This window comes from Rhinoderma darwinii, chromosome 3 (genome assembly GCF_050947455.1).
Source record: "Rhinoderma darwinii isolate aRhiDar2 chromosome 3, aRhiDar2.hap1, whole genome shotgun sequence".
Lineage (NCBI taxonomy): Eukaryota > Metazoa > Chordata > Amphibia > Anura > Rhinodermatidae > Rhinoderma > Rhinoderma darwinii.
Window position 1 is genome coordinate 144538253 of NC_134689.1, and position 23897 is coordinate 144562149.

Below are 23897 nucleotides of genomic sequence, written 5' to 3' on the forward strand. Positions count from 1 at the left end.
ACCCACTACCGGGATAGGATAAGGTAAATCAATAAAAGACATTTTTAGAGACATAGCAAATTCCACAGACATGATATTAGCAGATGAGCCCGAATCCACGAAGGCACTGCCAGTGGCAGACCGGCCAGCAAACGAGACCTGAAAGGGAAGCAAAATCTTATTGCGTTTAGTATTAACGGGAAATACCTGTGCGCCCAAGTGACCTCCCCGATGATCACTTAGGCGCGGAAGTTTTCCGGCTGCTTATTCTTGCGCCTGGGACAGGTGTTCAGTAGATGCTTGTCGTCCCCACAATAGAAGCAGAGACCATTCTTCCTGCGAAACTCTCTACGTTGTCGAGGGGACATGGAGGCCCCGAGTTGCATAGGTACCTCCGAGTCCTCCGTGGAAGAGCGAGGAGACGGGACCTCGGGGGGAATCGCAGGGCAGCCAGAGGGGAAAACATTGAAACGTTCAAGCTGACGTTCCCTGAGACGTCGGTCAAGTCGTACTGCTAGGGCCATAACCTGGTCTAGGGAGTCAGAAGAGGGGTAGCTAACCAGCAGATCCTTCAGGGCGTCAGATAATCCTAACCTAAACTGGCACTTTAGGGCCGGGTCGTTCCACCGAGAAGCTACGCACCACTTTCTAAAATCAGAACAGTATTCCTCAACAGGTCTCCTACCCTGACGTAAGGTCACCAGCTGACTCTCGGCTAAGGCAGTCCTGTCAGTCTCGTCGTAAATGAGACCGAGGGCAGAGAAAAACCGATCAACGGAGGAAAGTTCAGGGGCGTCAGGAGCCAAGGAGAAGGCCCACTCTTGGGGCCCTTCCTGGAGTCGGGATATAATGATACCCACCCGCTGGTTCTCGGAACCTGAGGAGTGAGGTCTTAGGCGGAAATAAAGTCTGCAACTCTCCCGGAAGGAGAGAAAAGTCTTACGGTCCCCTGAGAACTGGTCAGGTAACTTGAGGTTGGGTTCTAAAGGTGAGGTGAGGGGTACTACAAAGGCAGCGTCAGACTGATTGACCCTCTGAGCCAGGGCCTGTAGGGAGGGGCCCTGCATCTGCTGGGTCAGGGTCTCAAGGGGGTCCATGATAGCGTCAGCGTAGAAGAAATGGTAGACTAGGTAAGGGCTTGTTATTAGGCTTGTTATTATGTAATGGCAGGAAGGAGGTGAAGGGAACAAGTGTGCCCTAATCTACCTACCGCCCTGTCCCTGCCTACTTGCAACGACCCGCCCTAGGCGACGGGGTACAACTTGGCGGCGGTCCCTACGCTGTCTATGTGCAAGGGAGTACAAACAGGGAACACGCAAGGGAATACAGTAGCCCACGGAACGCCGCGAGGAAACGGAGCGGTGAATGAGCCAGTCAGGATCAGGAAGTAGTGGAGTATACAAACGGGAGCACGGAGCAGAAGCAAGCCAGGGGCAGAGCAACGCAGGATAAACGGAACAGAAGCACGGCAGAAGCAGGCTGGAGCAAGGCAGCAGTGGGGCCAGGAATCCAAGAAGAGTAACAAGCAAGGAGGAAGAGAAAACGGCAGGTATAAATGGACAGGGGGCGGAGCTAACTCTGACTGACCAGGCCGCGATAGGCTCTCCCACTCCTGAGCCTGCCACCCTGATTGGTGGGAGCAGGTGTCAGTCGCAGAGGTCTGGCCTCAGGTGTCGACTGATTAATCCTGGGAGTATACCCAGACGTAGTGCCTGGCAGATCCTTTACAAAAGAGCAGACAAAGGGGATCTACAATTATTATGGACAGCACCGCATATTGCGACGAAGCAATATCAAAATTATCTTCTGTGCAGATTTACATAAAATTGAATGGAGATCCTACTTGTAATTTCAAAAGGGAAATCGACATAGTGCTTAATGATGCACTTCTATCTGGAATTATCGACCAAGATTTGGCTGATGCTTTAATTTAAAAAAAACATGTATTACAATACTTTACCTTTTGCCAAAGGTGCAGAAAAATCTAAACAAACCCCCAGGACGACCTATAGTCTCCGGCATAAATTCTATATTGCAGCCATTGGCAATCTATGTCGACTCCTTTTTGCAAACGATCGTTCAGAAATAACCTGATTGTTTAAAAGATACAACCGACATGTTGAATAGAATTTAAAAATTAACCGTAACTAAAAACACGTTCTCTGCACATTAGACATTAAAAGCCTATATACTAATATCCCATATAATGAAGGAATGTCTGCAGGCAGACACAAATTCACTGAAGATGCCACTTTAAATAATGAAAAAAATTAAGTTCATTATGTGTCTTTTAGATTTAATACTCACTAAAAATTACTTTAGCTTCAACAATGACTATTACTTGCAATTGCAAGAAACTTCTATGGGTTCTTCTGCAGCTCCAGGATATGCGAATATCTTTATGGCCGCATTTGAATCTTCATTTGTACACAATAGCTCTTTCAACGAATGTGTCAAATTGTGGCTAAGATATGTGGATGACGTCTTTTTATTGTGGGAAGGCAGTAAAGAAACCTTAGATTTATGTCCTATATTGATAAGTGTCACAATTTTATTCAATTCTCAATTGAGTGTAATCTCGAAAGCATACATATCTTGACGTCAAAATTAATAAAACAAAAGATAATCACTTGTTGACAACTTTGTTTTATAAACCAACGGACAGAAACAATTTATTGAGACTAGACAACGCTCATGCCCCTCAAACATTTATAGGTATTCCGAAAGGTCAATTCATCAGGGCCAGACGTATCTGTAGCGAGGATACAGAATATCGAAAACACAAAACCATAATTACTGATAGGTTTGTTGAAAGAGGCTATTGTAGAAATGAATTAGAAAAAATAGGATCAGAAATTGAAGAACATAAAATAGAAGATTTACCGAAAATAAGAGGAAAAAAGACCGCTTTATTTCCACCTAGGATAGCCACTCAAAACTTATTAAGAGAACTATTAATAAACATTGGGATATGTTAAAGTATGAACCCAAGTATGGAAAAATATTTACGAAAAAACACAATTCATATATCTTAACCCCTTCCCGCTCCTTGACGTACTATTACGTCATGGCAGCTGTATCGTTCGCGCTCCATGACGTAATAGTACGTCTCGGGAGTAACGGCCGTTTCGGCCGTCCTCCCGACACATACAGGAGCTGTGACGCTGCTGTCTTGTTCAGCAGCTGTCACAGCTCCTACAGCGGGGACCGATCGCTGTGTCCCCGCTGATTAACCCCTTAAAAGCCGCGTTCTATAGAGATCGCGACTTTTTAGGGGTTAAGCTGCCATCGCCGGCCTGCTACGGAAGCCTAGTGGCAACGTCAGGACCCACTATGCTTGCTGTCAGTGAGTAGCTGACAGTTCTAATACACTGCACTACGCATGTAGTGCAGTGTATTAGAATAGCGATCAGGGCCTCCTGCCCTCATGTCCCCTAGTGGGACAAAGTAATAAAGTAAAAAAAAAAGTTAAAAAAAGATGTGTAAAAATAAGAAAATAAAAGATTTAAAATTAATAAAAGTAAAAATCCCCCCTTTTCCCTTATCAGTCCTTTATTATTAATAAAAATATATAAACAAACAAATAAACTATACATAATTGGTATCGCCGCGTCCGTAACGGCCTGAACTACAAAATTATTTCATTATTTATCCCGCACGGTGAACGCCGTAAAATAAAATAATAATAAACCGTACCACAATCACAATTCTTTGGTCACTTCACCTCCCAAAAAATGGAATAAAAAGAGATTAAAAAGTCGCATGTACCTAAAAATCGTACTGATCGAAACTACAGTTCGTTACGCAAAAAATAAGTCCTCGCACGGCTTTATTGATTGAAAAATAAAAAAGTTCTGGCGCTTAGAATAAGGTAACACAAAAAGTGAATGATTGTTTACAAAACGTATTTTATTGTGCAAACGCCATAAGACATAAAAAAAAACTATAAACATCTGGTATCGCCGTAATCGTATCGCCCCACAGAATAAAGTGAATATGTCATTTATAGCGCACGGTGAACGCTGTAAAAAAAACAGAAAAAAAAAACAATAGTAGAATTGCTGTTTTTTAGTCACCACGCCACCTAAAAATAGAATAAAAACTGATAAAAAAGCTGCATGCACCCCAAGAAAACTACAATGGATTCCTCAAGGGGTCTAGTTTCCAAATTGGGGTCACTTTTGGGGGGTTCCCAATGTTTTGGCACCACAAGACCTCTTCAAACCGGACATGGTGCCTAATAAAAAAGAGGCCTCAAAATCCACTAGGTGCTCCTTTGCTTCTGAGGCCGGTGCTTCAGTCCATTACCGCACTAGGGCCACATGTGGGATATTTCTAAAAACTGCAGAATCTGGGCAATAAGTATTAATTTGCGTTTCACTGATAAATCCTTTTGTGTTATAAAAAAAATGGTATAAAGAGGATTTTCTGACAAAAAAAATAAATGTAAATTTCACCTCTACTTTGCTCTAAATTTTTGTGAAACACCTAAAGGGTTCATAAACTTTCTAAATGCTGTTGTGAATACTTTGAGGGTTCTAGTTTCTAAAATGGGGTATTTCATAGGGGTTTCTAATATATGGGCCCCTCAAAGCAACTTCAGAACTGAACTGGAACCTAAAAAAATAAATAAATGAGGCAATACTTCGCTTCTTACATTATACTGATAATGAGCCGTGCCCACCCCGAGATGACCCCAGTTTTGACCGTTTGTATAAACGGAGACCCCTATTAGACCATTCCAGTGCCCGGTTTTCCCAAGCATACACCCCCGAGAAGTGTATTTCTATTGATGAGTCCCTGGTACATTTTAAAGGGAGGGTTCAATTCCGCGAGTACCTGCCGGGTAAGAGGGCAAGGTATGGCGTGAAGATGTATAAGCTGTGAGAGTGCATCAGGGTATACCTACAGGTTTAGGATATATGAAGGAAAGGCCACCCCCAAACCAGACTGCATCCTGGACTACAATAGGTACATGGGAGTGATGGACTTGTAAGATAAAGCCCTGAAGCCCTACAGCGCTATGCGGTGTGGTATAAGAAGCTGGTCGTGCACATCATACAGATGGCTTTGTACAATGCGTACGTGCTACGTCGATGTGCAGGCCAGACGGGAACTTTCCTGGAATTTCAAGAGGTGATTATCAAGAACCTAATCTTTAGGGACCAAGAAGGGGGGGGCACCCAGTACTTCTGGAAGCAGGGCCACACGCATCGTACCAGGGCAACACTTTCCAGGAGAAGTTCCCCAAACTGGCAAGAAGGGAAAAAGTCAAAAGAGGTGCAAAGTCTGCTATAAGAGGGCGATAATGGATGACACAATATATTAATGTGACACGTGTCCCGAATAACCAGAGCTCTGTATGAAAGAGTGTTTTAAAATTTATCATACATCCCTTGGTTTATAATTTACCCCAATTTTACTTACCCTGATGCACTCCACACAGCTTATCCCACCTCGTCTTTCCCCTCTGAGCCCTGCTGTGTGTCCAGGCAGCTGATAACAGCCACATGTAGGGTATTGCCATACCCGGGAGAACCCACATTACAGTTTATGGGGTGTAGGTCTCCGGTCAAAATGCTCACTACACCTCTAGATGAATGCCTTAAGGGTGTAGTTTTTAAAACGGGGTCACTTCTTGCGGGTTTCAACTGTACTGGTACCTCAGGGGCTTCTGCATACATGACTTCGCACTAGAAAATCCCCAGTAGGCCAAATGGTGGTCCTTTCCTTCTGAGCCCTCCCATGGGCCCAAACTGCAGTTTATCACAACAAATGGGGTATTGCGGCACTCAGAACAAAATGCGCAACAGAATGGGATATTTTATTTCTTGTGAAAATAAGAAATTTTCAGCCAAAACGACATATTATTTGAAAAAAATAATTTTGTTTTCATTCCCAGCCCAATTCAAATAAGTTCTGTGAAAAAACTATGGGGTCAAAATGGTCACAACACCCATAAATTAATTCCTTGAGGGGTGTAGTTTCCAAAATGGGGTCATTTGTGGTTGGTTTCTATGGCTTTGATACCTCTGGGGCTCTGCAAATGCGACATGGCACCCGAAAACCAATCCAGCAAAATCTGGACTCCAAAGAACACACAGCGCTTCTTTCCTTCTGAGCCCTCCCATGGGCCCAAACGGCAGTTTATCACCACAAATGGGGTATTGCCGCACTCAGGACAAATTGGGCAACAAAATTGAGTATTTTATTTCTTGAGAAAATAAGAATTTTTGAGCTAAAATTACATATTATTGGAAAAAATATATATTTGTTTAATTCCCAGCCCAATTCAAATAAGTTCTGTGAAGAAACTATGGAGTCTAAATGGTCACATTACCCATAAATGAATTCCTTGAGGGGTGTAGTTTCCAAAATGGGGTCACTTCTGGTGGGTTTCCATTGCTTTGATGCCTCTGGGGCTCTGCAAATGCGACATGGCACCCGAAAACCAAACCAGCAAAATCTGTACTCCAAAGAACACACAGCGCTCTTTCCCTTCTGAGGCCTCCCATGGGCCCAAACGGCAGTTTATTGCCACAAATGGGGTATTGATGCACTCAGGAGAAATTGGGCAACAAAATTGAGTATTTTGTTCCCTGTGAAAATAAGAAATTTTGGTAAAAAATTACATCTTATTGGAAAAAATGTCATTTTTTTAATGTCACAGCCCAATTGAAATAGGTGCTGTGAAAAAACTGTGTGGTCAAAATGCTAACAGCAACCATAACTGAATTCCTTGAGGGGTGTTTCCAAAATGGGGTCACTTTTAGTGGGTTTCCATTGCTTTGATACCTCTGAGGCTCTGCAAATGCGACATGGCACCCGAAAACCAATCCAACAAAATCTGGACTCCAACAAACATATAGCGCTCCTTTCCTTCTGAGCCCTCCCATGGGCCCAAACGGCAGTTTATCACCACAAATGGGGTATTGCCACACTAAGGACAAATTGGGCAACAAAATTGAGTATTTTGTTCCCTGTGAAAATAAGAAATTTTGGTAAAAAATTACATCTTATTGGAAAAAATGACATTTTTTTCATTTCATAGCCCAATTCAAATACGTGCTGTGAAAAAACTGTGTGGTCAAAATGGTAACAACAACCCTAAATGAATTCCTTGAGGGGTGTAGTTTCCAAAATGGGGTCACTATTGGGGGATTCCTACTGTTTTGGCACCTCAACACCTCTTCAAACCTGGCATGCTGCCTAAAATATATTCTAATAAAAAAGAGGACTCAAAATGCACTAGGTGCTTCTTTGCTTCTAGGGCTTGTGTTTTAGTCCACGAGCGCAGTAGGGCCACATGTGGGACATTTCTAAAAACTGCAGAATCTGGACAATTCATATTTAGTAGTGTTTCTCTGGTAAAACCTTCTGTGTTACAGAAAAAAAAAATGAATACAATTGAAATTCTGCAAGAAAAATGAAATGTGCAAATTTCACCTCCACTTTGCTTTAATTCCTGTGAAATGCCTGAAGGGTTAAAAAACTTTCTAAATGCTGTTTTGAATACTTTGAGGGGTCTAGTTTTTAAAATGGGGTGTTTTATCAGGGTTTCTAATACATAGGCCCCACAAAGCCACTTCAGAACTCAAGAGGTACCTTAAAAAAAAGGCTTTTGAAATTTTCTGAAAAATATGAGAAATTACTGTTTATGTTCTAAGCCTTGTAACGTCCAAGAAAAATAAAAGAATGTTCAAAAAACGATGCCAATCTAAAGTAGACATATGGGAAATGTGAACTAGTAACTATTTTGGGTGGTATAACCGTCTGTTTTACAAGCAGATGCATTTAAATTCTGAAAAATTCAATTTTTTCAACATTTTCTTAAAATTTTGCAATTTTTCACCAATAAACACTGAATATATCGACCACATTTTACCACGAACATGAAGCCCAATGTGTCACGAGAATACATTCTCAGAATCGCTTGGGTAGGTTTAAGCATTCCGACGTTATTACCACATAAAGTGAAATATGTCAGATTTGAAAAATGGGCTCTGAGCCTTAAAGGGGTTGTCCCAAGTTGACTCAAATTTTTTTTTTTTAAACATTCTAAGCAGGAAATTAATTTTAAAACATTTGCTGTTAAAAAATTTTAAAAATTCATTTCCTAAGTGCCTTTTTTTTACACTTGATAACTCAGCAAGTGCTGGTTATCTTTTCTAAAAAGGGGCGTGAGCGGCTCGATGTCAATCAAGCCGCTCCGCTCTGCAGTGTGCGTGCTCCCGATGTTGCTAGATACTGTAGTTCTAGCAACATCGGGAGAATGTTCGTCTCAAGCGGGCATGGTAAGCCTGATTGAGACGAACTTACCGTGTAGTGTAGTGTAGTGTAGTGTAGATACACTACACTACACTACATTCACCCCGTTTCGGCAAGCCACTTTTCCCTCCCCCACCCTGTCACTACATGTAATGTTTGTACCCGCCGCATCGGTGCTGCATCAGCACCCGGCGAACAACTAAAAATATATATGAATAAAATAAACTCACCTAAGACGTTCTAACGGAGCTCTGAACGGTCCCGTCACTTGCCATCATCCTTCTTCTTGGCGCCGCTCGCATTCATAGTAACAATGCGTTGTGGCGCTGATGACGTAATCATATCAGGCCCATGTGATTACGTCATCTGCGCCCACCGCTATGTTATTGTGAATGGGAGAAGAAAAGTGATGGGACCGGTCAGCTCTTCGTGGGAACGTCTTAGGTGAGTTTATTTTTGTATGTATGTTGTCATGTATGTGTATATGTGCATGTATGTATGTATGTATGTATGTATGTATGTATGTTTTCTTGTATGTATGTTGTCATGTTTGTATGTGTATATGTGCATGTATGTGTATATGTGCATGTATGTTTGCATGTATGTATGTTTGCTTGTATGCATGTTTGCTTGTATGTATGTATGTTTGCTTGTATGTATGTTGTCATGTTTGTATGTGTATATGTGCATGTATGTGTATATGTGCATTTATGTTTGCATGTATGTATGTATGTTTGTTTGCTTGTATGTATGTTTGCTTGTATGTATGTTTGCTTGTATGTATGTTTGCATGTATGTTTGCATGTATGTTTGCATGTATGTATGTTTGCATGCATGTATGTTTGCTTGTATGTATGTTTTCATGTATGTATGTTGTCATGTTTGTATGTGTATATGTGCATGTATGTTTGCATGTATTTATGTTTTCATGTATGTATGTTTTCATGTATGTATGTTCTCATGTATGTATGTTTGCTTGTATTTATGTTTGTATGTATGTTTTCTTGTATGTATGTTGTCATGTTTGTATGTGTATATGTGCATGTGTGTATATGTGCATGTATGTTTGCATGTATGTATGTATGTATGTTTGCTTGTATGTATGTTTGCTTGTATGTATGTACGTTTGCTTGTATGTATGTATGTTTGCTTGTATGTATGTTGTCATGTTTGTATGTGTATGTATGTGTATATGTGCATGTATGTTTGCATGTATGTATGTTTTCATGTATGTAGGCATGTATATTTGCATTTATGTATGTTTGCATGTATGTATGTTTGCTTGTATGTATGTTTTCTTGTATGTATGTTGTCATGTTTGTATGTGTATATGTGCATGTATGTTTGCTTGTATGCATGTTTGCTTGTATGTATGTATGTTTGCTTGTATGTATGTTGTCATGTTTGTATGTGTATATGTGCATGTATGTGTATATGTGCATGTATGTTTGCATGTATGTATGTATGTTTGTTTGCTTGTATGTATGTATGTATGTTTGCTTGTATGTATGTTTGCTTGTATGTATGTTTGCATGTATGTATGTATGTTTGCATGCATGTATGTTTGCTTGTATGTATGTTTTCATGTATGTATGTTGTCATGTTTGTATGTGTATATGTGCATGTATGTTTGCATGTATTTATGTTTTCATGTATGTATGTTTTCATGTATGTATGTTTTCATGTATGTATGTTTTCATGTATGTATGTTTGCTTGTATGTATGTTTGTATGTATTTTTTCTTGTATGTATGTTGTCATGTTTGTATGTGTATATGTGCATGTGTGTATATGTGCATGTGTGTATATGTGCATGTATGTTTGCATGTATGTATGTATGTATGTTTGCTTGTATGTATGTTTGCTTGTATGTATGTATGTATGTATGTATGTTTGCTTGTATGTATGTATGTTTGCTTGTATGTATGTATGTTTGCTTGTATGTATGTTGTCATGTTTGTATGTGTATGTATGTGTATATGTGCATGTATGTTTGCATGTATGTATGTTTTCATATATGTAGGCATGTATGTTTGCATTTATGTATGTTTGCATGTATGTTTGCATGTATGTATGTTTGCTTGTATGTATGTTTTCTTATATGTATGTTGTCATGTTTGTATGTGTATATGTGCATGTAGGTTTGCATGTATGTATGTTTGCATGTATGTATGTTTTCATGTATGTATGTTTGCATGTATGTATGTATGTATGTTTGATTGTATGTATGTATGTTGTCATGTTTGTATGTGTATATGTGCATGTATGTTTGCATGTATGTATGTATGTTTGTTTGTATAAATGTCTGTATGGCCATGTATGATACTGTCTGCTGGCGCCCTGTATCTAAGCCAACTTTGCCGCAGGCTTCTATACATGGTATAACAGTCAGTATCACACATGAAAGTGAAACTAAGCCTACAACATGTTTTATTTCATTTTTTTTTTATATTTTTGATTTTTTACAGGTTTGGTGTTTGGACTACATCGGTTTCGAAGACTACGTAGATGACGCTTTTTTTTCATCAATAAAATGGTTAATGAGGGTTGTGTTGGGGTTGCTTTATTTCAATAAAATATTTTATCTATATCTTTGTGTTTTATTTTCAAGTTTTATTACTAACCACCCATTATTACCCCGGTACCCACCACCACCAGGGGTGCCAGGAAGAGCTGGGTACGATCCAGTACCCGACCATCTGTTGTGATGGTCGGGCTCTGGGGCGGCCGCAGGCTGGTATTATGAGGCTGGGAAGGGCCAAAAACAGTGGACCTTCCCACCCTTGTAATGCTAGGCTGCTGCTGCGGTGTTGTATCTGGCTGGTTATAAAAATGGGGGGGACCCCACGTCATTTTTTTTTATTATTTATTTATTATTTTTATTAAAAAGACAGGTGGTTTCACCCAATTTATCATAACCAGCCACAGACAACACGTGTTATTAGCCTGGGAATGTACTAAACCAGTGGCCCCTCCCACCCGTGTAATGCCAGACTGCTGCGGCCCTGTATATGGCCGGTTATTAAAAATGTGGGGGACCCAACGTCTATTGTTAAATTTAAAAAAAAAACGACGTGGGGGTCCCCCACATTTTTATAATCAGCCCGATACAACACAGCAGCAGCAGCCTAGCATTACAAGGGTGGGAAGGTCCACTGTTTTTGGCCCTTCCCAGCCTCATAATACCAGCCTACGGCCGCCCAAGTACCCGACCATCACAACAGATGGTCGGGTACTGGATCGTACCAAGCTCTTCCCGGCACCCCTGGTGGTGGTGGGTACCGGGGTAATAATGGGTGGTTAGTGCTAGCCTCTGCACCGGCTAACACTAAGTACCGCCTTTATAATGGACGCTGTCAATCAGCCAACTACCATTATCTAGGCACTAATAAAGTTTGAAAAAAAAACAAAGACAATTTTTTTTTATTGAAATAAGAAATCCCCAACAAAACCCTCGTTAACCATTCTATTAAAATTTTCAAAAAACGTAGATCTACGCAGTAGTCCAACGAATCGAAGACGTAGTCCAATTGGTACATCAAAATCTGCAACAACATTAAAAAAAAGTTATCAATGTGAACAATACCGATACTTATACTCACCTACACACACACACAAACAACCACACACAAACATATACACAAACACATATAAACACACACCCATATATTACACAAACACACACATACACACAAACATATACACAAACACACACAAACACACACATACACATGTACACAAACACCCATATATACACAAACACACAAACATATACAGAAACACACACACATATACACAAACACATATACACAAACACACACATATACATAAACACCCATATATACACAAGCACACACATATACAAAAACACACAAACATATACACACAAACATATACACATGCACAAACATATACACATGCACAAACACACACGCATAAACTCCAAAAAACACACATATACACACAAACCTATACACAAACACATGTACACAAACACACAAATATACATATACAAAAATACACAAACATATACACACAAACATATACACATATGCACAAACACACCCATATATACACACACACACACACACACACACACACACACACACACACATAAGCACAAACACATATACACACACAAACATACACAAACACCCAAATATACACAAACACACATACACAAACACACACACACACAAACATATACACAAACATGCCCATATATACACAAACACGCCCATATATACACAAACACACACATATATACACAAACACACACACATATACACAAACACACACGTATACAAAAACACACACAAACCTATACACATATGCACAAACACACCCATATATACACAAACACACACATATACACACAAACATATACACATATACACACAAACATATGTACACAAACACACCCATATATACACAAACACAAACCCACACATATACAAAAACACACACACACAAACATATACACACACACACACACACACACAAATATACACAAACACACATACACAAACACACACAAACACATACACAAACACACCCATATATACACAAACACGCCCATATATACACAAACACACCCATATATACACAAACACACCCATATATACACAAACTCACCCATATATACACAAACGCACACATATATACACAAACACGCACAAACATACACACAAACCTATACACATATGCACAAACACACCCATATATACACACACACACACACACACACACACATATACACAAAAATATACACAAACACACAAATACACCCATATATACACTCACACATAAACACACACACATATACACAAAAATATACACAAACACACAAATACACCCATATATACACTCACACATAAACACACACACACACACAAACACATATACACACCCATATATACACAGACACACACACACACACACACACACACACACAAACATATACACACTTACCTTTAGCGGAGCGCAGACTTCTCCTTGCGACGGGTGCCTTCCACTACATCTTCTGCGCATGCGCCGAGATGCGCCGAGATGCGCGTTCACGAGCAAATGACATCCTCTGCTCAGGGCGCAGAGGATGTCATTACGCATGCGCGGCCACCGCTAAAGGTAAATAGCGGTGGCCGGGAACCTAGGCAACGAGCAGGATACAAAGAGGGACCGACCGCAACTTCAATCAACGATATCATGAAAACGACATCGCTGGACGACGGACAGGTAATTAGAATTCTTCTTATATTTACATGGGGGAGCTTTATAGCTCCATTTATCAACTTGGGACAACCCCTTTAAGGCCAAAACTAGGCTGCGTCCTTAAGGGGTTAAAGGAAAATCACTTTCAAATCAAGTTATAACAGCAGATATTAAAGAAAAACCTATATCTAAACAAACTTAATACAATTAATACAATTTCTTAATACACCTAAAAATTGTACGTTCTCATGTCTATCCTGCCCGAACTGCAGTTCAATTTTTAAAGGAGACTCTGTCACCCTACCAATGGCCATCCAATCAAAATTAGAGGTTACTTTAATTGTAACTGTAAAAATGTCATCTACCTTCTAAAATGTCCCTGTGGAAAAGTATACATAGGTCAGACTATGCGACTTATAAAAACATGCATGAACGAACACCGCTCATTAATTAAAACCTTTGGGCAAAAAAACAAAGACCAGAGTACCCCCATAACAACAATAAAAAGAAGACATGGAGAAACAACTGTAGCGAAACATTTTTGCGAGGCAAAACATAAGGAAATAACAGGCAACAACGATGAAACTATAAGAAGAAATTGACTACAAATAGAAGTATACTTGAAATATACTATGAATAGTATTAACCCTAAAGTCATGAATGAAACATGCAATTTTGGAGTATATTTATAATCCATATTTAAAATTTTTCCTTCTTTTGTTTAAAAATCTTAAACCATCGTCGTTGCCCTATATATCCTCTATACAATTGTATAGTCCATAGATGAAGTAAAAATGGTAATTGTTTCAATAATCATCATTATATATAAAAAATATTAAATAACTAAAATATGAAATAATACTATGTACTTCAATGTTGAGATATCGTTCTATACTTACATCTGATTTATTGACTATTAAACTAATGGATTTTTAAGAGAAAAAAATCCTTTTTTAAAGATTCATTTTATGAGAAAAAAACGGAACACATAACCTTTTACTAACTAACCAGACAAATTATAAAAAAACTTCCTTGAAATCCATTTGATTATTATTCATTTAAAACTCAAAGGTTGCTTTTAAAATATTTGCTTCTTTTTAAATATACACGATTTTGCACTGTATCATGTATTACATTTATTATACTTACCTTGGTCGATAACTATTTAAACGAGCACAGGACGTCCGACAGGTATGCTTGAGAAAGGGTGTGGTTCTTCGAAACTTCGCACAGGTGTTGTCAGACGCCGACCCTCCACATGTGATGTCTCTGCTACCGGTGTAAAGCCCTGGATTTAACTGAGAAGTGGATGATAGAAATCTAACCGGGACATTTCCAGAACTCTAACCTTTAATGGGTGATATATTACATTTATATGTGGCAATTTTTTTTGCACTTGTTTCTGTCAATTGACATTGATAAATACAAATACAATTTTCTACTTTTTGAAATCATAATTTGGACTAGTGCTTATTTCCTTGTATGTTATATCTAAGAGTCTGAAAGCACCTCTTATAAATAATAATAATAATCTTTATTTATATAGCGCCAACATATTACGCAGCACTTTACAGTTTAGAGGGAACATGAAACAAACAATATCAGACATTACATAGTGACAAAGTTAATTTACAATTCAAACCTGAGGAGTGAGGACCCTGCTCGCAAGAACTTACAAGCTATGAGGAAATAAAGGAGACACAAAGTGTAACAGTATTTGTTCTGTACAATTGTCCAGCCATTTTTATACATATGGGGTGGTACACATAAAGCTGCATGAGCCGGTCTCCAGCCAGTATCTGTGTATGACGGACATGAAGAGAAGGAGTGTGAGGGAATCTTACTCTGATGACTAATCTAAAAGAAGGGCCATGGAAAGGAGTCCGATTAGGGAATGTTATAGGCCTGTCTAAATAGATGTGTTTTCAGGGCACATTTAAAACTGTGGATATTGGGAATTAATCTGATTGTCTGGGGTAACGCATTCCAGAGGACTGGTGCTTCACGAGAAAAATCCTGGAGACGGAAGTGGGAGGTTCGGATTATGGAGGATTTTAATCTAAGGTTGTTGGCAGAACGTAGAGCCCGAGTAGGGTGGTAGACAGAGATGAGTGAGGAGATGTAAGGAGGTGCAGGACTGTGGAGAGCTTTGTGGGTGAGAGTAATAAGTTTGAATTTTATTCTGAAGGGGATGGGCAACCAGTGCAGTGACTGGCACAGATTAGAGTCGTTGGTGTAGCGGTTGGTCATAAATATGAGCCTGGCTGCTGCATTGAGGATAGATTGGAGAGGGGAGAGTTTGGTGAGGGGAAGACCGATTAGTAATGAGTTACAGTAGTCAAGACGAGAGTGAATCAGAGCAACAATGAGAGTTTTGGCGGTTTCCTCCGTAAGAAAAGAGCGGATTCTGGAGATATTTTTGAGGTGAAAATGACAGGAGCGTGAAAGTGATTGAATGTGAGGAGTAAAGGAAAGATCTGAGTCAAAAATAACCCAGAGACAGCGGGCGTGCTGCTTAGGAGTTATGATAGTGCCACACACAGAGATGGAGACATCAGGTTTAGGGAGGTTAGTACATGGTGGGAACACAAGGAGCTCAGTTTTAGAAAGATTCAGTTTCAGATAGAAAGAGAGGACATGATGTTAGAGACAGCGGACAAACAATCACTGGTGTTTTGTATTAGAGCAGGGGTGATGTCACGGGAAGAGGCATATAATTGGGTGTCATCAGCGTAGAGATGGTACTGGAAGCCAAATCTGCTGATGGTTTGTCCAATAGTAGCTGTGTAGAGAGAAAAGAGAAGCGGACCTAGGACTGATCCTTGAGGAACCCCGATAGCAAGGGGAAGAGGAGAAGAAGTGGAACCAGCAAATGACACACTGAACGAGCGGTCAGAGAGATAGGAGGAAAACCAAGAGAGAGCAGCATCCTTGAGGCCAATAGAGCGGAGCATGTTAAGTACGAGTTTGTGGTCTACAGTGTCAAAGGCTGCAGAGAGATCCAGAAGAATCAGTAGAGAGTATTTGCCGTTAGATTTAGCCGCCAAGAGATCATTTGAGACTTTAGTAAGGGCAGTTTCTGTGGAGTGTAGAGTGCGAAAACCAGATTGTAAGGGGTCTAGAATGGAGTTAGCAGAGAGATAGCAAATAAGGCTAGACTAGACCAAGCGTTCCAGGAGTTTGGAGATGAAGGGCAGATTAGAGACTGGTCGGTAGTTAGCAGCGCTGGATGGGTCAAGAGTTGTTTTTTCCAGTAATGGGTTTATAATGGCATGTTTTAAAAAGGAGGGAAAGATACCAGAGGAAAGAGAGAGGTTAAATATTTTAGTTAGGTGACCAGTGACAGCTGGGGAGAGGGACTGGAGGAGGTGTGAGGGGATAGGATCACTTGGACAGGTAGTAGGACGAGAAGAAGAGAGGAGCCTAGAGACTTCTTCTTCTGTTATTGGGTCAAATGCTGACAGTGAAGAAGAGGGAGTGCGGGAGGAAAGGGGATCGATGTTACTAGGGGACTGGGAGATAATATCATGGCAGATGTTGTCAATTTTAACTTTAAAATAAGTGGCCAGGTCTTCAGCCCTGAGATCTGTGATTGGCGTCTGCACTTTAGGACTAAGGAGGGAGTGAAAAGTATCAAAGAGGCGTTTTGGATTATTAGATAGTGTGGAGATGAGAGAGGTGAAATAGACTTGTTTGGCTCGGTGAAGGGCAGAGTTGTAAGTTCTCAGCATAAATTTGTAAAGTAGGAAATCTGCATCCAAATGCGATCTTCTCCACAGTCGTTCGGCACATCTCAAGCACCGCTGAAGAAAGCGGGATTGAGGCGTGTGCCAGGGTTGGCATCGTCTTTGACGAGTGGTTCGGAGTGTAGGGGGGGCTGCTTCATCCAATGCATTCTTTAAAGTGTTATTGTAAAGTTTGGCAGCCAGATTGGGACACGAGAGGGAAGAGATAGGGGACAATGAGGACTGTAGACTGTCTATGAGTTTCTAAGTGTTAATGGCATGTAGATTTCTGTATGTCTGATATGTAGGGATGACCTGAGAAGGCAGAGAATATTTGATAGTAAAGGAGAGAAGGTTGTGGTCAGAAAGCGGGAGAGGAGAGTTAATAAAGTCAGAAACTGAGCAGAGATGGAAGAAGACCAGGTCAAGTGAATGCCCGTCCTCATGTGTAGGAGAGTTAGTATGTTGTGACAGACCTAGGGACGAGGTTAAAGATAGAAACTGGGAGGCAGATGGGGAGATTGGGTTATCAATGGGGATGTTGAAGTCACCCATGATGAGAGTTGGTATTTCAGAGGATAGAAATTGTGGAAGCCAGGCAGCAAAATGATCCAGGAATTGGCGGGGTGAGCCCGGGGGGCGGTAGACAACTGCCACTCGGAGGGAAAAAAGGGTAAAATAGTCTGAGGGTGTGGACTTCAAAAGAGGGAAATGTGAGTGAGGGGACCGGGGGAATGACCTGGAAAGTGCAGTGTGGGGAAAGAAGTATACCTACTCCTCCACCCTGCCTGTTCTCAGGTCTGGGGGCATGAGAGAACTGGAGACCACCATAAGATAGAGCAGCAGGGAAAGCAGTGTCAGACAGGTGTAGCCATGTTTCTGTAAGAGCCAGAAGGTTGAGAGAGTTAGAAAGGAATAAGTCATGAATAAAGGTGAGTTTGTTGCACACGGACCGAGAATTCCAGAGAGCACAGTTAAAAGAGACAGGAGAAGACGTACAAGGAATGGTAAGCAGATTTGCAAGGTTTCTATGTGTGGCAGGTAAGTGGTTGGGCTTGGCAGAAGAAAAGGGAGGACCAGGGTTGGGAGAGATGTCCCCTGCAGCTAGTAGCAGGAGAATGGAGAGAGAAAGCAGGTGGTTCTGTGATTTATGAGAGCGTTTTTTATGTTGGTCAGTGGGATGAGATGGGTTAAGTTGACTGAGGAAAGTGAATAGTGCATGGGAGCTGTACATGGGCGAGGCAAGGAGAGAGGGACTGATGTGGACCATTTTTTGCCAAGGCCTAAATGGGCGATAGGATTGTAAACAAAGAGCAGCTATAATGATGAGTACGGTAGCGAACATGTTTGCTTGTAAACAGATGGAATATTGAATCTCATAATTAGAGTGTGTGCTAGTTTGTTTCGTTTTGCAGCTTACCTGTCACTTTCCCTGTCTAACTGCCATGTATAACTGCCAGGACACTTTGACAGTATGACACTTAGACAACGATGACTTCTGCCTTCGTGCCCCCCTGCACGAATTATTGCCCTACCTCACCCACGGCTAGTTCATAATTAAGGTCAGAAACTATATACCTGAACGTGAGAATACACCTGATGGAATTGTTTTAAAAAAATAAATAAAGTATTAGTATAGAACAAATAGCCTTAATACAAAGCTTGAATATAAATAACCCTCGATATACAGATTCAAAGGAGGAGCGTTGTACTCATGGATGGGCAAGTGTGACAATAAAATACACCCATAACCTTAAAATACTCATGTAACCCATGGGGTCTTAAAGTATTGAGCCGGAAGATCCATTGCAATTCGTTCTGTTTCAATAACTGTTCCCTATTCTCTCTCCTGCTACATGAAGGAACATGATCTATTATCCTTATTTTAACTGTTGTTCACCCTGAGACTGTCACTTCTCCTGTAGGAAAATAATGGAGGTCTCTGAAATTCCCTTACTTTGGGGAGAAATCTACCAAGCATATCCGAATGTTTTTTTTTTAATAATGCCAGTGATATATTTGCTGTTTTCATTATATTTGGACACAAATGCTACTCTTTTGGTAGCTTTAGTTGTGTTTTTCAGTTTCAATAGATCTGTATGGTGGATATGATCAATTTAAGCTCTGTGTTTCAGAATTAGGGACCTCAAGTACCCCCTTTTCCTAAATTTAACCTCCATTTTTTTCAAAAGTATCTTCAACCCTCTCTCCCTGGCTATCAAATTCGCTCTAAGCAATTGACAGAATGGTAATGAGTCTATCATCCTCCTGGGATGATTGCTCTCTTACCTAAGCAAATTATTTTTATCTGTTGGTTTGAAATATAAACTAGCATGTAGACACCCATTTTGCAATACAATTTCCACGTCCAAAAATGAATACATTCCCTAGAGGCTAGAAGAGTGAACTTCACCCCAGGATCTACCTCATTAAAATATATATGGAACAGTCTCAAATCTTTCTCTTAGCCTTGCCAAAGAGGAGGATGTCATCCATGTATCGCCACCACCCCAGGACATGCCTGAAGTGGTGGGACACATAGCTACACTTCTCCTTAAGTACATTCATAAACGTGTTGGCATATAAAGGTGCCATAATGGCACCCATCACACAACCGAATAATTGTAAGTAAGCTCACTTTAGAATAAAAAGTAATTCTTTGTCAAAACCAGTTCAAGAAGGACGTATATAGTGACATGATATCAAATGATGCAATAATAATCTCTGGATGAATGTGTACAGTCTGTACAGTGTACATTCATGAATTATATTTTCATGTGTTAATTTCCTATACCTGTAGGATGTTTTGTTCTGACTGAAGTTAGTAAAAAGTGCTTCAGACCACTCTCATCCAGACCTGTCACCAAGTTTCACTGTAAACTGAATTGTCTACTGGCTGAATGATCTATGTCCTTACACTGGTAACATGACAAATTCTAGACACTATCATTTGCAAAAAATGCATGTTGACATTTTTTCTTTTTCCATGCAGGTGATTTGACCTGAAAGTCTTTGATGAAGTGTGATAGTAAATCTATTCCAGTAGCTAGGGCAGGGCCATTGCTAGGGTCTTTAAAGATCAGGGGCACAAGCCCCAAGACATATGTTTACCCCCCGAAAAAATAAATCTTTACATACATATCGGAGATAGCATATCTATACGACTAAGGCTCCTATAGCTACACCGCTGGATAGAATTGGATGCATTGTCTCAGCAGAAAGTATCATACATGATAGGCTTAGATACATGGCCCCAGCAGACAGTATCACACATGATAGGCTTAGATACATGGCCCCAGCAGACCGTATCACACTTGATAGGTTTAGGTACATGGCCCCAGCAGACAGTATCACACGTGATATACTTAGATACATGGCCCCAGCAGACAGTATGGACACATGATAGGCTTAGATACATGGCCCCAGCAGACAGTATCACACATGATAGACAAAGGGCTCATTCAGACGAGCGTGATTCTCGTCCGTGTGCGGTGCATTGAAATAACGCAAAGCACACGGACCCGTTGATTTCAATGGGTCCATTCACACATGCGTGAGTTTTCACACAGCAAGTGTCCGTTGTGTGAAACTCACTGCATGTCCTATATTAGTGCGTTTCCACGCACCTAGTCACCCATTGTAGTCAATAGGTGCGTGAAGACCATGGGCAGCAAACGGACGACATCCGTGTGTAGTCCGTGTCTCATGCATCAATTACACAGAAAAAAAGTGCTTGCAAGTGCGTGATAAACACATGCCACATGCAAAGCACACTGATGCAAAACGCAACGCACATGACCAAATTGACACACTTTTTTTACGCAAGTAAATCTGTCACGCTTGTGTGAATGTAGCCTTAGATACAGGGCCCAGCAGTAAGTATCCTTGTACTAACCCCCAGGAGCAAATTTGGCATTTCTGGGGCCCCAAGCAAAGCTATGTCTCAGGGCTCTAATCAAAGACACCTGTAGAAAGTTCCCCACACAATTCCCCCTGTATTTAGTGTCACAACCCCCCTGTATGGTTACACACACAGTCTCCCTGCCATACATACCCCTTGTAGACAGTGCCATGCAGTCCCCTGTAGGTAGTTCCACATACAGTACCCACCTTGTCTCAGCAGACAGTATCATACATTATAGGCTTAGATACAGGGCCCCAGCAGTCAGTATCACACATGATATGCTTAGATACTGTGCCCCAGCAGACAGTATCACACATGATAGACTTAGATACAGGGCCCCAGCAGTAAGTATCCTTGAACTAACATATGTCCACTCACCAGATTTTTTTTATGTGCGTGTATGTATATGTGTGTACATGTATATGTGTATATATATATGTATATATATGAGACAGCATATCTGTAGCACTCTGACTCTATACTTCTCCATAAGTCCCTCTCCTGCTCTGTCTCATAGGAGAGACAGAGCTCCCTGTAGACTTCCCCACACTTGAACTCTCCCCTCCTCGGCTCTGGCGGCTTCAGATGCTGCCAGGCTGCTAATGCAGCACTGAGTGTCCAGCGGTGCTGTATCATGTAACCGCTCCACTGCCTGCTTAGAGCGGCGTTCAGGGCCCAGTATTGGGTCTATGCCACATGGTTCTCTCTCAGCTGTTACAGTGAAAAAGCAGCAGGGCTTAATATTAGGAAGTTTGGCTCAGAGCCAACCAGTGAATAAGCCCACAGGCAGGACTGAATATATATATACAGTATATGGTTTATACATATGGTTTAGTAGGGGTGGTCCCCCTCTACCACGTCCACCTCCTCCTTCTTCATATAGTGCTGCTAATAAAAACATGCAGTCTGTTAAAGAGCCCAATGCCCATAATTATGATGTGAGGGGTGTTTCTCCTGGCTTGAATAGCGCGGACAACATTTCTGAATGTATCCCTGACATGCCTAGGTTTGCCGTGATTGTCCCTATAGACGGCTGGCGGCACGTAGTGTATACCATTATGGGAAAAACCATACCCCATCAGACTCTGGGTCGGAACATGTGACTGTGCGATGGTATAGGAGGCATTGTCATTCTTATAGGTGACCTTGTAGCCGAGATCGGAAGTCCGCTCACGGTCACCGCTCCAGTAGCAGCAACAGCAGATGAAGCTCCCGCGGCTCTCACAGGGGGCGGCCTGTGTATCGCTTCTCCTCATCACTAGACATCAGCGATAGAAGTCATCACAAATGGCTCTCGCAGGGGGCGGACTGTGTATCGCTTCTCCTCATCACTACACATCAGCGATAGAAGTAATCGCAAACGGCAATCGCATGGGAGCCAGAGACATAGGCAGTTGAGACGGTCAGTCAACCTGGGTCAGGTAAGGAGTTTGGCCACACCTGTCACTGCGGTTTCCAGGGTTCCTTCGCAGCCTACCATCCCGACTCCTGATGTACAGCCCTCCACGTAAAGACCGCCATTAGTGGAGGGGGGATGTTTTAAAGACAATATTAGTGAGAATGGAGGATTCCAATCCCTCAGTGACTTTTCCAGGGGCGATTATCACACAGCCTGAGCAGGGTCCAGATAACACTGGTCTTTTATTCCGGGATTCAAATTCTTGTGGGGTGGCCCCTTTGAAGGAAAAAATTTAAAAATGTGAATTTTTGGATATACGATCGCTGGTTTCTTTGGATCAGCTGACTATAGGAAAGGAGTTTTGAGAAATCGGAGGACGAAAAGCCCAAAGTGCAAAAAACGTTCAGTAATTGGCTCCAAGCCTTCCTTATAGTGCGATTAATCAAAAGCAACCTGAAAAAGCTGTTCTGCCTACAAATTATATGGCTGCGCGGCCCAGTAGAGTTGATGAGAAATTCAGACGGCACCTTGTTCTAAGGACGGAGGTCAGCTGGTCCTCAAAAGCCAAAGATATCTGGATCCAGCTTATGTTGGTCCAGAGGTTTTCTTATCCCTTTCATATGTGTTTAACCAACCTGAAGAAGATTTCGAAACGCGTAGTTGATAACTGAACATTCAATAAACACATGTGTATTATCTATACACCTTGTTCTATATAATTTTTTCCTGGAGTTTTTCCTCTCCTCGGATTGAAGTTACCTCCATACCTTGGAAATAGATACCTGAGACAGCGCTGACAACTAAAGATATCTGAGTTTTTCACCCCTTTATTGTTCCTATTCTAATCCCTTTCAGTCATCCGCCTCTGCAAGACATTCACAGTCAGCAGCGGTGGGTCGACGACCAGGGACGTGTTGGCTCTTTAATGAGGGTCACTGCAGATTATTTTCCTCATGTAAATTTGAGCACAAATGCACCCTCTGTGGCAGGTTTTATTCAGCCTTACGCTGCTTTTAAAAAGGTAAAATGCCATCCAGAGTGGATGCTGTTGGAAAACCAGAGGACGCCAGTAAATGTTATAAGGATGCGCCCGTGGTCGGACAGGTACCACAGGAAACAGGAGGCAGACATGCTAATTAATGGTTTCACTAATGGTTTCACATCCCTCATTTAGGTCAGTCGGCGGTTGTTTTTTTCAGCTAATCTAAAATCGGTTATGGAACATCCAGATGTCGCGTAGGAAAAATTGGACAAAGAAGTCAGTTTGGGTCATATCGCTGGCCTTTTTGCATTTCCTCATTTGGAGAATCTTAGGATTTCTCCATTGGGTATTGTTCCTAAGAAAAATACAGGTAAATACAGACTCATTCATCACTTGTCATACCCGGAAGGTGAGTCGGTCAATGATGGCA